The sequence below is a fragment of the Hipposideros armiger genome, unplaced genomic scaffold (genome assembly GCF_001890085.2).
Source record: "Hipposideros armiger isolate ML-2016 unplaced genomic scaffold, ASM189008v1 scaffold_415, whole genome shotgun sequence".
In the NCBI taxonomy this organism is placed as follows: Eukaryota; Metazoa; Chordata; class Mammalia; order Chiroptera; family Hipposideridae; genus Hipposideros; species Hipposideros armiger.
In genome coordinates this window covers 234071-250186 of record NW_017731765.1, presented here as the reverse complement: position 1 = coordinate 250186, position 16116 = coordinate 234071, and the positions used below count along the sequence as shown (strand labels likewise).

The 16116-nt window shown below is 39.2% G+C and overlaps 1 pseudogene; it reads left to right on the top strand.

Moving 5' to 3' along the window:
- Positions 1-1072: 1072 nt before the first annotated feature.
- On the top strand, positions 1073-13696 carry LOC109394186 (sorting nexin-6 pseudogene; annotated as a pseudogene).
- The last annotated feature ends 2420 nt before the right edge of the window (positions 13697-16116 follow it).

Below are 16116 nucleotides of genomic sequence, written 5' to 3'. Positions count from 1 at the left end.
AATACCAAAGTGCAATTAAAATGAAGGAACCTGAAGGGGAGGAAGGAAAGAACAGCATTATTTTAATTGTTATTATTGTGATTATTAATAATTATTTTTAAACAGTGATGTTGAATATTTCCACATGACTTAACTACTCCAGTGTTGTTACCGTTTTATTTTTAAACTTCTTTTGATTATCTGAGTCCATGATGTATCTGAACCCAGAACTCTCCTTTTATTTCTCTAGGGATTTGATGTTAAGGTTGAAATAACAAGCTTGGTGCTATCATGACATGCCAATTCAAACAGAGTGAGACAAGATCAAATAAATGATGGCCAAGTAGGATATGTAGAGATATTTATTGAGTTGCATCATATTCTGGTTTTCTGTTGATGTTATTCTCTTTGTTTGTCCTTAAAAACTAGGAGAACCACTCTGCTCATTCTATACGGAGGCAGCCTGTGCTCATTGTCTTTTTTTTTCAATTGCAGTTATTTTATTAGTTTTTACAGTATTAGTTTACACTATTTATTAGTTTACAGTATTTTATTAGTTTCAGGTGTACAATATAGTGAATAGACATTTATATACCTTATGAAGTGATCCCCCTGGTAAGTCTAGTAGTACCCACCTACAATCTGAAAAGTACCTTTGAGATGATTGACTTTCCAATCTCTGCTGGAGACTTACCTGTGCTCTGACAGTCTAGAATTGAGATGTAGCTTCTGCATAAACTCTTTAGGTGTTCACAAGGCTGACAATTTCATTTTCATGTAATTAAAAATCATTTCATGTGAGCAACAGGATGTTCAGTGGAATTTTTTCCATTGTCTCCAGAGGCTCCCAGTAGGAGAACAAAACATTTTAAATGGAGGAGCTAGACTTGCAAAGGGGGTGATCCCAACCTGGATCTGCCTGCTTTAGCTATCACCACCCACAGGCCTGTATTAAAAAATGGAGGTTGGATAGACTTTGGGGAAGCCATTTCCTTGGAGAGCACTTCCTAGGTGTTGCTGAGAGGGGGAAGAACTGAGTCCTTTGCTCCCCATTGTAAGTGAGGCGGCTTCAGGGAGGGGTCATTCTAAGATCATGACGTAAGTGTTGGTTAAGCTGTTGATGTTTGAAGACATGTTACTTGAATTATTCTTAAATAGTCTAAGGGTGGGAGCCTTTTGTGCGAGCTGCCCCTTCCTGGTGGCAAAGGGAAGAGAATCTCTGGGAAAGAGCAGCATTGGTTCCAGCTATGTCCTTACATCTAGTGTGGAAGCCCACTCAAGGGAACTGAGGTGGGTCAGCCCAAAAGGGATCCTTCCCAAAAGAACTGACTAGAGGAGTCACAGGCAGCTAGCTAGAGCAGGGGACTTGCTCAAGCTGAGTGACCTGCAGTTGGGGAAGCGCCGTACACGTGGAGCTCCAAGGAGTCTGCAGAAACACCAGTGAGACAACTTACCCCGCAAAGTGCCCTGACGATAACTACCATCTCATATAACCAAACCATCTCCCCCTGATCCTCTGTCCCTACCTGGGTCTGACCCTGGAGCCATCACAAGAGTAGCCAGTGAGTGAGGAGAAGAGCAGGAGGTAGGAAGAGAGAGAAGGCCAATCACTCCTAGACTTCAGGTTTCCAGCCCAGATTATAGGCAAAGGGAGATGCTTCCAATAGGCAAACTCCAGAGTTTTTGTGCTCTTGGATGGGACTTTAAAAAGTATTCAAATGAGATTGTTCTTTTGACTAAATGGGGCTGAGAGGCTGGCCCTAGGTGCCATGAATGCTGGGAAAGAGGAATGTCTGTTTGAACGGACAGAGGGGAAATTTTTCCTTCCCTCCCTCTCTCCCTCCCTTCTTTTCTTCTTTCCTGGTTGCTTTCTATTTGTAGCCTACTGAGTGAGTCCAGCTGATTGAATAAATTAATTATACTTAAACTGATAATAATCTGGTTTCCTTTCATTTCAACTTTGGCTTTATTCTTGTATCTGAAGATATTCACCAAAAAAAGTATTAATTTACCATATTGAATACTTTCAAAGATTTGAAAACAGCATTGGTAGGACCCTGAAATCCTTTATATCAAGGTTTCAAATCCCCTAATTCTCCAGCCATTTCTCATACAACTGTGTTTACATCCTCTGCCAGTCTGGTCTCCATCTTCTCACATTATTCTAGATTAATGTCATTCTTCTTCAAACCAAGGCCTGTCTTTGAAACGTACTCTGAGCATAGGTTAGCTTGTCCTGCCACTGAGCCTGTCATAGCACACTGCATAGGTATGATAAAACGCTAATGCGTTAGGACCAGGAAGAGTTAGCTTAATAATTATGAGAAAGCACATAATAAAAGTATCAGTTAATAATTTTCAAATAAATTAGTGATAAAAATAAAATTTGAATCAGATGTTATTTAAAAAATAAGGCCATTCTTCCATTTAGATGGACCAGTTAGTGGGCACCAATGTATGATTTGAAGATTTAAGATTATGTAAAAAGTGGTTTTGTTATACTAATGCCTAATATGCTAGTGATTCTCATCTGATGTTTGCCATTGACCAATTATGCCACTGGGAAAGTTCTGTCACATTCCAGTATACTTTTTCCTTAACTGTAACAAGCTGGGTGGGAGTTAATTAAATTGTCAAACATTTACATGTAAGTACTGAGTATGTTATTACAGAACCATATAAGAGCTGTGATTCTTGCCTGAAAGCAATTTACCAGTTAGAGAAAAATAGACAGATGTCCAACTCATATTGGTACCAAACAGATTGCGATAACATAAAAGAATGTAAACACCATGAGGGTACATATTAGCTTTCAAAAAAAATATTTGTTGAACAACTGGATGCAATGAGACTCAAGGAAGAAGCATTCGTGTTTCTTCCCATTTTATAATTCATTGAGTTTTGTACTTATTCCCATTTTAAAAGGCTTCTTCCCTTTGTGTAGCATTATTTAGAAATGTAACTATTCCTAAGGTGTAGCTTACTAGACATATAATACCTTCTTGTAAATCAGTTTAGGTCATTTTCACCTTGACCGTCATGTTGACCATCAGAGAGCTGGAGAATAGGAAGCATCTTGCTGGCAGTGGCAGGCAGACAAGAGGGAGAAAATGATGCTTAGAAAAGGGGATTGTGGACAGACAGATGTGAAAATTGTTTCTTCCTACCAAATTTCCTAGGGTTGTCCATTTTGTCTCACATCAGTGAACCCTGATTTGCTTGAAGTATTTGTCCCTCAAACCCTGCATGTGCTTTGAAATTCCATTCAAAGCCACAGGGATAATGGAGCTACAGCAGAAATCAAAGTTGAAAAGTTTTCATTCATAAAATAGAAACTAAAGAGGGCCGGGCCTATTGTTGGTAACACATTCAATGGGAGAATGGAGCCTCAAAGACCCAGAGGTTGGAGTGGGTGAAATAAGGAAGTGAGAGAATTTCATAACTGGGGTTTCCCAAGATTTTATAATTTTAATCACGTATGTGTCACAGGAAGTTGCGGATGCTGGCCTGACTAAGCAGGGCATAATATGATTTGATGCCATTGACTAAAGCATATATTAGAGAATCAGTTTAAGTCACATGGGTGCAAATGCAGAGGTGAGAGGCCAAGAGGTGTTATGATACATGTATCCAATTAAAAAAAATAGTACAGAGTAGCTTTTTGAATCCATGATGTAGTTTGGACATATGCAATTATATTATAAGCCCAAATGGAGGCACATATTGGCAGGAAAAATAAAAGATGTTATCTTTATCTGGTGGAACGTTAAAAAACAAAGTAATAACATGACCCTCTGTCAAGTAGAGTTCATTTAGCTCTAGGCACTTGGTAGAGAAAGTTAAGATCAGCGGGACTATGAGCTGTGCAGTGGATGGCAGTGCGTGTTACAAGTGTGTGATCATACACATGCCATGACACAACTCAAGGATGATTACAAACAGTCATTTAACCTCAGCCTTGATATGTGCAGCTAATAATTTTCTCATGAGAAATATATCCTACAAAAGTTAGTGTTCTTCATGAGTCCTGTGAAATGAAGCCGTTTTTTGCTCTTTACCTTTTATTATTTTAAATGTATGTAATCATTCTCAGAACAGTTATTCAGTGTCTTGATGGTTCCCATCCTTTACATTTCTACCTGCACTTTTTGCTCTTTTGTACCTCATTTTGGCCATTTTTATTCTCATCTGAATTTCACCTACAACTAAGCAGGCAAAAGACCTCAAATTAACTGACTTTATTATTTATTTAATCAAAATCATCTGGAGGGATGGCTGTTTAGGCTACAGGCTAAGTTTAGTCTTCTGCATGATTAATTTCAGTTCTTGTGCTTTTGGGTTTATTACTCATCACACTACATATTTATGGACTTTTTAATAAAGGTCATCTGGTTTCACCCTTTGAGGAAGCAGGAAGGCAGAAACTCCTACTTTGGGCATGGCATGCTCTTTATTTTAACCTTTGAACATGACATTTCTGATCCCAGATGTGGTTGGTATGCATCTGCTTGAACAGAAGAAGTATTGCTAAACCTCTCTTGCCCTTGTGAATGTAAATACTGAACTACTTCAGCTTCAGTTTTGACTGAGGCCCTAATACAACAGGTGCTCACTGTACCCATGTTCCAAAAAGGACATGCTCAACCATCTCCGTGGGACTTGACAGGGAGAGGGTGTTGAGGGGAAGGAGGTGTTTTCCTCTCACCTCAGATGCAGTGAGAGGAGCCCTAGACACCATTTCTGAGAACTTGAGGGACACTGAGGATTAGTGCTCGTCTCATGCCTGAGAAATCCGAGAGGTGGCATCAGCTTGAGCCGAGGAGCGCAGGGCTGCCATTGGAGTGTTTGGTATGTGTTATGGGTTGAGTTGCTTCCCCTCCAAAAGCTATGCCTGTGCGAGTACCCTAACCTGGAAAGCGGGTCTTTGTGGATATAATCAAGTGAAGGTACAGTAATACTGAGGTAGGGTGGGCCCTAAGTCAGTAAGACTAGTGTCCCTATAAGAAGAGGAGAAGAGATAAAGACATAGGGAGAAAACAGCCATTGATGACAGAGGCAGAGTTTGGAGTGATATGTCATGTCTACAAGCCGAGGAACCCGAGGATTCCTGGCAAATACCAGGAGCTGGAGGAGGTGGGGAATGCCTTTCCCTACAGGATCCCAAAATCCCCAGTGAGCATGACCCTGCCAATACCTTCATATTAGACTTCCAGTCTCCACAATTGTGACCCAACAAATTTCTGTGGTTTTAATCCACACAGTTTTGTGGTTCTTTGCTCCGGCAGGAAATGAATACAGCATGTCCTAAAGACAGCGAGCTTTAGGCAGATTCCCATGGACAGCTTGTGAGTCATCCGAGAGAAGTAGCAGAGGCTCATCTTAGATGTTCCTGTGGAGTTCTTGAAAGGGCGAGGACAGCTCAGCAGAAAGGTATTGGAAACACCCAGCCAGATGCTCCAGGGCTTAGAGAAGTGCCCTGAGCCATCACCCCAGGAACCTGCTTGAGAACTGCTAGTGACAGACGTTGTGTGATGAGGGTCTCCCAAGAACCAGGAATGCTCCCAAAAGGGAAACAGTCGGCTTTAAACCCCAAGAGAGCCACATGGGGGCCGGTTGTACTAGAGCTCCTGCCCCTTTTCTTATCCTCTGTCCTCTGTGTAGATCCTAGGGACCTTAACAAATCCACACAGGAAGCTGAGGGAAGACAGACCGGGACTCAAACGGGAGAAAAGAGGAAGAAGACATTCCTTCTGGCTTCCTCCACCGTGGGTGGTCCGTGTGAGTCAGGTGGGAAGCTTTTGCACTGAATTAAATAAATGTAATGCAGGGCTGGTAGCAAACTGGGCAGGACATAATCATTAATGTCCCAGAACTGACTGGGGTACTGACGAAGGCTTTGTCATTGTGTGAGCTTCATCAGAAAAACCATGGGACCTTTCCTAGATGTCATATAAGCTGGGAGTGTGTGTGTGTGGGGGAGCGGGGGGCAGGAAACAGGTTGGATGTACAGGCATAGTGTGCACAGGCAGACTTGAGAAGAGAATAACGCTGTTTTCCATTCCACCCTATGAGTCTTAGAAACCTTAAATATTATTTGCAGGAAAATTTCCTTTATTCTCACTAGAGGCCTATGGGAAAAGTGGCAAGGTTATTAGTGATAAATAACTGAGGCGTGAACAGACTGTGCACACCTGCCATAGAAGTGTGCTGCCTCTCCGATCGAGTTCAGTCACCGTTATTATAGATTTCCTTCTCTCTCCATTAGTAAGCACAAGGTTTATGAAAATATTAGAGTTTTTGTTTTACTAGAAATTCCAATAATAGTATTTGACCAAAAGAAGGAAAAAAACACTTCTAGAAAATACACAGTGTCTTGAAACTTGAGGGGTTTTTACTCTGATTGAAGGTTCTCTCTTTGACACTTTCCAAGACAAGAGCTATAGGTTTCTAATTGTCAATTTTTGGTGTCCTCTTGAGGGAAGAGCCTACCAACTATCACAGCCTTACTACGTGCAATCGGTACTTCTTACATTTCATTTTTATCACTTTCATTGATATATAATAAACTGAACATATGTAAAATGTACAGTTTGATAAGCCTTGACATATGTATTCACCTTTGAAACCATCACCACAATAAGGTAATGAACACACCCATTAATTTCCAAAAATATGCTAATATCCCACTGTAACCCTTCTCTACCACTTTTTTTATTGGAAGATTTTTATTTCAATTTTAGTTTCTTTAATACATATAGAGCTATTCATGCTATTTCTTCTTGAGTCAGTGTTGGCAATTTGTGCCTTTCAAGGAATTTTTCCATTTTATCTAAGTTGTCAAATGTATCACCAAAAAGTTGTTCAGAATATTTCCCTATGATTCTGTATTGGTACCCATAAGATCTGTATTGGTATCGTCTCTCTCATTTTTGCTATTGATAATTTATGTATTCCTTCCTCCCTAATCAATGTGGTTAGTGGTTTATAGGTTTTATTAATCTTCTAAAATAGCCAGATTTGGGTTGCAGTGATTCAGTTTCTCTATTGTTTGCCTGATTCCTGTTTCATTGATTTCCACTCTGGTGTTTGCTATTTTCTTTTCTCTGATTACTCTAGATTTAATTTGCTCTTCTTTTTCTGCAGGTGAACACTAAGACCTTTGTTTTTTTGTTTTTGTTCTAACATAGGCCTCTTAGTGCTATAAATTTCCCTCATATGTTGTTGGGCTGCATCACATAAATTTTGATATGTGTGTTTTCATTTAGTTCAAAATATTTTCTAATTGCACTTTTGATTTCTTCTTTGATCCATGAGTTATTTAGGAGAGTGTTGTTCAGTTTCCAAGTATTTGGAAATTTTTCAGAGGTCTTTCTGTTGTTGGTTTCTAATTTAGTTCTGTGGTCAGAGAAGATATTTTGTATGACTTGAGCTCATTTTAGATTGTCCCAGCTTTCTCCTCCCTACCCTGTGGCTTAGAAACTCTCTTTAGTGAGTAATTAATTATTTCCCGTTTTGCAGGGATCACTGTTGTTTGTTGTGCAGGGAGGTAAAACTTTTCCTCTGTCTTTATAGGGTCTCCAGCTGGGCCTTAGAATTAAGTTGCCATAAGACAAATCAACGGGAAAAAAGCTTACAAATTTTATTTTTACATGTACTTGTGAGGCATCAATAGGAAAACAAAGACCCAAAAGGTTGTCAGGCCTGTGTACTTATATACTAGGTTGAACAAAGAGTAGTAATTGTGGAAAAGTACCTAGCATAGATGTGGAGGCTAAAAGAAGGTGAGGGTTACTTTAACAGGATTTGTTTGTACAGGTTTCTCTTGGCCTCAACACCCTGTTTCTCACATTAAGCATGTTCTTTTCTGGGCGGCCAGATGGCTCAGTTGGAAAGAGGTGTGCTCTGAACAACGAAGTTGCTGGTTCCATTCCCGCATGGGATGGTGGGCTGCACCCCCCCCCACACACACACACACACAACTAGATTAAAAATGGTGACTGGACTTGGAGCTGAGCTGCCCCAATAAAGTAGAATTTAAAAAAAAAAAAAAAAGAATGTTCTTTTCCCCCTGGTACAGGGAAAAATTGTTCCTTTTGGGTTTTATCTCCTGCTTTAGAAAGAAAAGGGGAGGTCAGCATGCCCTTCTCACATCAGCTGTTTTTCACATACCTTTAGCTCAAAATAGTCAATATGCCAAACCAACGTATTTTGGGGGTAGCATGCTCTGAAACCCCTCAGTGCAGAACCCCTGATGTCCAGTGTCTTAAGAACTACTGTTGTATATATTCTGTCTAGATTTTCAGTTGTTTCAGACAGGAAGATAAATGTGGTCCCTGTTACTCTATCTTGTTTAGAAGTACAAGCGTACTTTTAAGTTAAATATCTTTACTATGTGCTTTCATTGAGGCTGGTATATCTGGGTTCTTGAGTTAGCGCTGTCTCTATAAACAAAACAGTGACAAAGTAACAGGATGAATCTATAGAAAGTGGGCAAAATATGTGCTTGGGTATTGTCTTCCAGGGAGAATCTAGAGTTAAGAAAAAAGATAGTGGGATTTACCAATGTATAGAATCAGACCACAACAATGTTAAAACAAAACAACAACAACAAAAAAGACTAATCAGACTCCTAAGGTCACCATGAATATAACACTGTAATTGACTGTAGAGATATAGTGTGTAAACAGGCAAGCTCAAACTGAGTCATAGGAAACATAGGGTTCTGGTTTTTGTGCAGCCACTGTCAGGTACCTGCAAGTGACAACTTATCTAAGTATCACTAATACAAATATGTTGGATTGAGAATAGATTTCTGGACAGCATTTACAGAGATTCTGATCAAATCTCTATTTTTATAATGCTCCATTTTTATAATGCTCCGTATAGGTTATAGTGATGCAAAAATAGTTTTGGGAACCACTAGTCTAGATGATCTCTTAAATTACTTTTCAGCCTTATTCTTATCTATCTTTAACTTTAGTCATGATAAAAGCTACCATTTGTTGAACACTTAATATGCGTTGCTGTGGGCACCTTACATGCATGGCCTATAATCAAACATTCTCTTACAGTGGATCTTATTATGCTTGTTTTCTGAAAGTTAACATTTCTTTCTTTGGAAGGCCCAGTAATTTGCCCAAGGCCACATGTAAAGTCTACTCAGAAATTGGTGAACTTAGATGTTTTTTGTAATCTGGCATCAAAACTGTGTTTTTCTATCTTTTCATGGTGTCTACAAAAAGACTGTTCCATGTATCCTTACTTGTTTTGCATTATTGGTTGATTTAAGTCAAATGTGAAAGATTATTTTGTAAAAAAAGAGTTTTACAAATTGTATAAACTCTTTAGAAGCATGAATAGAAGTGGCCTATTGGCAATGGTCAAGTAATTTTAAGATACTAGTCCTTTACTGAACTTAGCCTTATACTAGGCTAAGAGCTGTATTTCATTATTTCACAGATTTTACATATTCTTAGTGAGAATTGGTCCATTATTTAGTAATATTGTAAATTGAACACACGTATTGACTTATGCCCTTCACAATACCTTAAAAAATATGATACTTCATGTCCTTAGGTAATTTATACGCACTTAACTATTTTCATATATCTCTTCCCTTCAAGCCTCTTCCACTTACCATCCATTTATTTTTTTCTACTAGTTTCTTTCATTTCTTTACCATTTTTTTCCCTTTTCGTAATTCAAGGCAGTGCTTATGAGATGTCCCTTCTAGGGGCTTATTTCTCTTGTTCAATTTTAAAACACTTGATGTTGTTATTTCACATGAGAAATGGGCAGAAATATTCATGTCATCCAGATTTGAACAGAGTGAATGTGTTATATGGTTCAGACATAGCTGTTAACACCGTGATTCAGGTAAAGGAGAAAATGTTTGAATTTCAGAAGTTCTATCAAGGTTCTCAGGAAGAATAAAATTAATAAAAATGAAAAAAAAAAGCCTTTTTGTTGGTTTGCTTGATTTTTACCTTGGCCAGATTTTAAAAACTATTTCTAATCTTTATGTATAAAGTGCTTTCAGTATTTTGGGGGAATGCTTTGGATGTAGGTCACTGATTTCAATTCTCTTCATTCCCTCCGTTTCCTACCCAGTTGCCTTTGTCCCCCATCTCCCTCTATTTAATTGGAGCTTTTCTCAAACTTGAATTGATCTGAATGGAGTTACAAAGTGAAATTAACCAATTCCCTTGAAAGAGGTGGGGGTAGCAATACTTTAAAAAGCTTGTTAATTTCTCTTTTCACACTGCCTCCCTGCCTGCTCTCAGGCCTGGTTCGGAGCCCCTGGAGGAGGGGAATTAACAGGCGCCCTGAAGCTGAACCACTTGCTACAGCCTTTCAAGGGAATTGGTTAATTTCACTTTGCTGCTCCATTTGGAGCTGCTGGGGGTATTGGTCTTGAGGGAAATAATAGGACCTTGTGCCTGAAATCCCTTTACATTTTAAAATAAAATTCTAAGTTTGCTTATCAAGTTCAGAAATGGTGTTCACCCTATGCCTGTAATACTGGTTTACATACTGGCACAAACTATGTCTATTTTTTTCTTCAATTTTCATTTCTTAAGCCTGTTTGCTTCCAAATTCTTTTAGATTCCTAGCCCTTACTGACTGGGTTCCTTTCCTCAGTGTTCAGTGATTACATTTATCAGGAAGCAACAAATAGTTCAAATGTGTCTTCTTTCTAATACTGTTCTGACTAGAGTGCTCTTTCCTCTAAAATACTTTGGTTGGTCCTGGTTTAGGAAGTTCATCCGTGGTCTCTTAAGACTTCAGAAGCTTGCTCCATCAGGCCCACTTCCAGACTTCACCCAGAAGGCATCATAGAAAGGAATCAGATGGCCCCTGGCAGCTCTTAAAATACTCTCATTCTGGAATTCTTTTAACACTTCTGTAACATTTGCAAACTCTTAATTTCACAACCCACTTTTCCCCCAGGTTAATATATTCATTGAACGTTAACAGTTTTAAAGTATACTCTTGGGGCATTCCACCATTAACCTTTTTACTTTCTGAATCTTAACCATTTAGTAGTTCTCAGTTCCTTTCGAAGATATTTTAATGATGGGGTTTCATTTGTTTTCCTTATGGGGTCTAAATTTCCTTAGTTCTCATTTGTGGAGAAGTTTCATAAAACTCTTGCTCAGAGTTTCAAGTGAATTACTTTTGTGTCTTTCTGTGTATGACCCTTTAATTAGTTCCAGAATAATGAGAATGAACTTGATTTGAGATGGGCTTGCACAAGTTAGCATTCAAAAATATCAGTGTTTAAAGTTATTCTTCTTTCACCACCCACAGGCATTGCTGACAACCAAGGGTAGATGCTTCTTTTTGATACTCATTTACATGCATTTCTGTGGATCAATTACTGTTGAGCACTATTGTGTTGAGAATGTATTAAAAAAGTATTCCTTTTGAAGACATAGACAACTCCAGTTTTGACATCAGAGCCTCTGACAAGTAAATCTGTTCTCATTATACCAACATTTATGTTGGCTTGTAAAAATCCTGCAGGTTTACGATGCCTCACAGTATCCTTCACTACTTTCTCTTGTTTTTCAGCATAAAGCTGCCACTTCTACTAAAACAAGCTTGATAAAATTGTCTTATAGATCCAATTCATTTGAACAGAATCCTGCTGCAGACATTGCTTTCGCTTTACTGCTGGTCTTCTCTGCCTGTGTTAGAGAGTAATGCTCCAGCTAGAAGGATAAGGTATAGATGTACTGTACCCACAAAATCACCATTTATTCCTAAAGACTTAGAGCCTTCCATATCAAGACACTCATTCTAATGTGAATGGAGGAAAAATGCTGGTTTTGCACTTTCTCAGATGAGGCCATAGCCTTCCACCATTTACTGTCCTGACTAAGTAGACAGTAAGAAGAATAATAAACCATGGTTCATTTTAGATGTTAGCCCACATCCAAATACCTGAATGACCTTCTCTCAAAGCTGTTTTAATTAAATGATGTATAAAACACATGCCTAGAGAGTCATAAATGGCCAAGGTGATATTCGAGGCCGTATGGGAGGTACTCATTTCAAAAATTCCATGCTCTGCCACCTCTAATGATCTCTGACTCTTCATTTAGCTGAGAGTTGGCGTTTTCTTTGGGGAGGGGATGGGAGATTTTTATAAAAGTTTATTTGAGCCAAAACTGATGACATATGCCAAGGAGCAAGATCTCAAGTGTTCCTGAGAACTGGCTGTTTAATGAACAAATGCCTCAACTAATCTAGATGGCATTCTTATCATGGCCATAGATTTTGGTGGTGGATTAGGGAAGAAACTGACATAAGAAGGCACAAGAGAAGTAAAAGAATCCCCAAGAGGCCCTCACCTCTGAGCAGCCATGATGGCCTGGATGACGGCCCCGACTTCCTCTCGGAGGAGGACCGCGGACTTAAAGCAATAAATGTAGCTCTTCAAAGTGATGCTGCTCTGCAGGTGGGCATTTCTGATGCTCTTAGTGAGAGAGACAAAGTAAAATTCACTGTTCACACAAAGAGTTCATTGCCAAATTTTAAACAAAATGAGTTTTCCATTGTTCGACAACATGAGGAATTTATCTGGCTTCATGAGTCCTTCATTGAAAACGAAGACTATGCAGGTTACATTATCCCACCAGCAGCACCCAGACCTGATTTTGATGCTTCAAGGGAAAAACTACAGAAGCTGGGAGAAGGAGAAGGGTCCCTGACGAAGAGGAATTCACAAAGATGAAACAGGAACTGGAAGCTGAATATCTGGCAATATTCAAGAAGACTGTGGCAATGCATGAGGTATTCCTGTGTCGTGTGGCAGCACATCCTATTTTAAGGACAGATTTAAATTTGATGTCTTCTTGGAATATAGTCAAGATTTAAGTGTGCGAGGGAAAAATAAAAAAGAGAAACTTGAAGATTTCTTTAAAAACTTGGTTAAATCAGCAGATGGAGTAATTGTTTCAGGAGTAAAGAACGTGGATGATTTCTTTGAGCATGAACGAACATTCCTTCTAGAATATCATAACCAAGTTAAGGATGCATCTGCTAAATCTGATAGGATGACAAGATCCCACAAAAGTGCTGCAGATGATTACAATAGAATTGGTTCTTCATTATATGCTTTAGGAACTCAGGATTCTACAGATATATGCAAGTTTTTCCTCGAAGTTTCAGAACTGTTTGATAAAACGAGAAAAACAGAAGCACGAGTGTCTGCTAATGAAGACCTCAAACTTTCTGACCTTTAAAAATATTACTTAAGAGAATCTCAAGCTGCTAAGGATCTCCTCTATCGAAGATCTAGGTCATTAGTGGATTATGAAAATGCTAATAAAGCACTGGATAAAGCAAGAGCGAAAAATAAAGATGTTCCACAGGCTGAAACCTCCCGACAATTATGTTGTCAGAAATTTGAAAAAATATCTGAATCTGAAAAACAAGAACTCATAGATTTTAAGACAAGAAGGGTTGCTGCATTCAGAAAAAATTTAGTAGAACTGGCAGAGTTAGAGCTGAAGCATGCGAAGGGTAACCTACAGTTGCTGCAGAACTGCCTGGCAGTGTTAAATGGAGACACATAAGCCGCACTCCACCTTCTAGTTAAAAAGGGCTGCCTTCCTTCAGATTGTATTTTTGTTTTCTTAATGATGTTAGGCATTTACTGCTCACTGGAAACAAGAGAAACAGCTGACAAAGTGCATCTATTCTCCTTTCTTCTGAGAAACAATGGAGCGGTGCCATCCACAGGTGTGCCAGTCTGGTGAACGCCACACTCCTGCACCTGCGTGCTCCCCAGGGTAGCTGTCGCTCCTCGTGTGCTCCTCCTCAAAAGCCCAAAGTTCAGTCTTTCTTAAAGTAGCCTCTATAACTGTTTATTTTATGAATAGTATTCCTTATGGCTGCCAATCTTATTTACCTTAAGTAATTTCTGAAGTTTAACCCTTTCAAAAATGTGTTCTTCAAACAAGATAAAGATTGGCATTACCTTTTTTGAATTTTGTTTTTTAAAAAATATTTGTATACCACGTTAGCTCATTCATGTATCCTGGTAAAGCATCTTAATCAGACTTTTTGTTTGTTTGTTTGTTTTTTTGTTTTTTAGCTGAGCCATCCTGCTACCTGTTAGCAGCTCAGCGGCTGCTCAGCTCGGGCTGGACTCGCAGACTTATTTTTAATTAATGAATATTTCTTAGAAGTTTTGGGACAGACTTTATGTAACCTTTCTAAGTATGATTTCTGAAAAAAAGCAAGTGCATTAGTATGTTTGCCTTAAACTTGTAGACTAAACCAACTATTGTCAAATAAACAGTGATAACAGTGGAAAAAAAAAGAATCCCCAGGAGATGGAGGGCATCCTTGTTCCCATCAAAGCGATGACGTATTTGGTTGTGACTGCCAGTTGAAGAATGAAGGCTGACACTTTGTCCCCCTAAACTTGGGGGAGACCGAGTTTATATGAGTATTTCCTCGGCTATAAACCTGAGCTAATGGGCACATAGTTCGGCCCGTAATCAGTGCGTGTGTATCCTTTCCTGTCAGTTGTTGAAATCTGGATGTTTCCTGAAGTTCTAAAACAATGCTGGGGTCATCTGAGGTATTCCAGGAAGTGCTGGGCCAACAGAATGGCTCTTAGACCGGTTAGAGTGTCTTGGTTTCTTGTTGTTAGGGAAGGAAGGGGAAAGAATAAATAACTTGTCTGATTTCCACTGGTTATCTTGGCCCAGAACTGTCCCAACAGAGGTAGTGTTGGTGGCATTTAGGAACTCTTGTTTTCCCAGTCTTGACTCACAGCCTCAGAAACTCCTGGAGTATTCTGGGATCCTGGTAAGAGTTAAATATAAATAGTGCAGCAGCCGCAGGGGCTTCTAAGCCAGGTAATGAGAGAGGCTTCTCCTGTCATTACCTTTGCTTCAGTTGGCTTTAGCCTTAGAGCAAAGGGACATTTGATTCTCCTTGGTGATGGATTTTGACTCCTGAACAGCTCTGTTCCTTATGGAAGCATCTCTTCTTTAGATTGAAACAGTGTATTGGGAACTAAGGGCTCTAGCTTATGTTAGCATCTTCAAGCACACTTGAAAAATTATTTTTGATAAGTCTTTGGGCTTTGAGCATAGCCAGACACCATCTTCAAACACATTGTGCCAAATGGCATGACTCTAAAAATCACACTTGGAAAAAATGGGTGGCTTTTTATTATCAAACAAAGACATTTGCTTTATACTACGTAAGGATGCCAGACTAACCATGGGTCACAAATGGCATGTGATAATTTGTTTAATAAAATTCCATGTCTTATTTGTCACCCGGGTACAGAGTAAACCTGTATGTATATTTTCAGCACATTGTTTCAGTATTATACTTGTTTCCAGCATCTTTTAGAATTCTTCTTCTTAAAAATTTGCATGATGTGTTTATTTACTTCACAAGACAAGAAGCTAAAGAAAGTTAGCTTCTTGGAGTTCCTTTCCATGTATAGGACTCTAGCTCCAAATGGTATTTATCAAGCAAGTTATATATCTAGTTCAGAATCCTGCTATTTTGTTGATTTATAGAAAGAAATGAGTAGCTAGTAAATGGTTTAGCCATACACTTTATTTTTCATCCCGATGTGTGTTTGTAACCTAGGCTGTCAGGAAGATGAAATCGGGGGTTTGGCAAAGGTATTGGTCAGGGTATATTTAATTCAAAAGAGGTGAAAAGGGAAGAGTTAAAGTGATTTTTTTTGTATGCTGAATACGGCTTTTCTGCTGAACAGCACTGCGTTGTCTGGGAGCAACAGTTCTTGAATATTAAACAGAACCATTTTGTCTTGTCCTGTTGCCATGGAAGATGAGAAGGTGAATTTGGAAAATCAAACAGGAAAAGCCTTGAAGAAATCAGATTGTGTATATAAAGGCAATGTGCCCAGTGGTATTCTTTCTTGCCCAAAGTGTGTATGAGTGTGAGAGGAGCAGGGCAAATGGCCCTCCTTGCAGTGTTTTGAAGACAGATTGGAGTTGTTGTTATTGTCCTCGAGCCAGTGCAGGCTGGGGAGCTGTGCCCGAGGGAGGCAGGCCTGTGACTGGTGCACACACTGGGTCTGGGCATTGCCAGGTGCACTTACTACACCACCTTGGGGGCAGGGCAATTACGTTT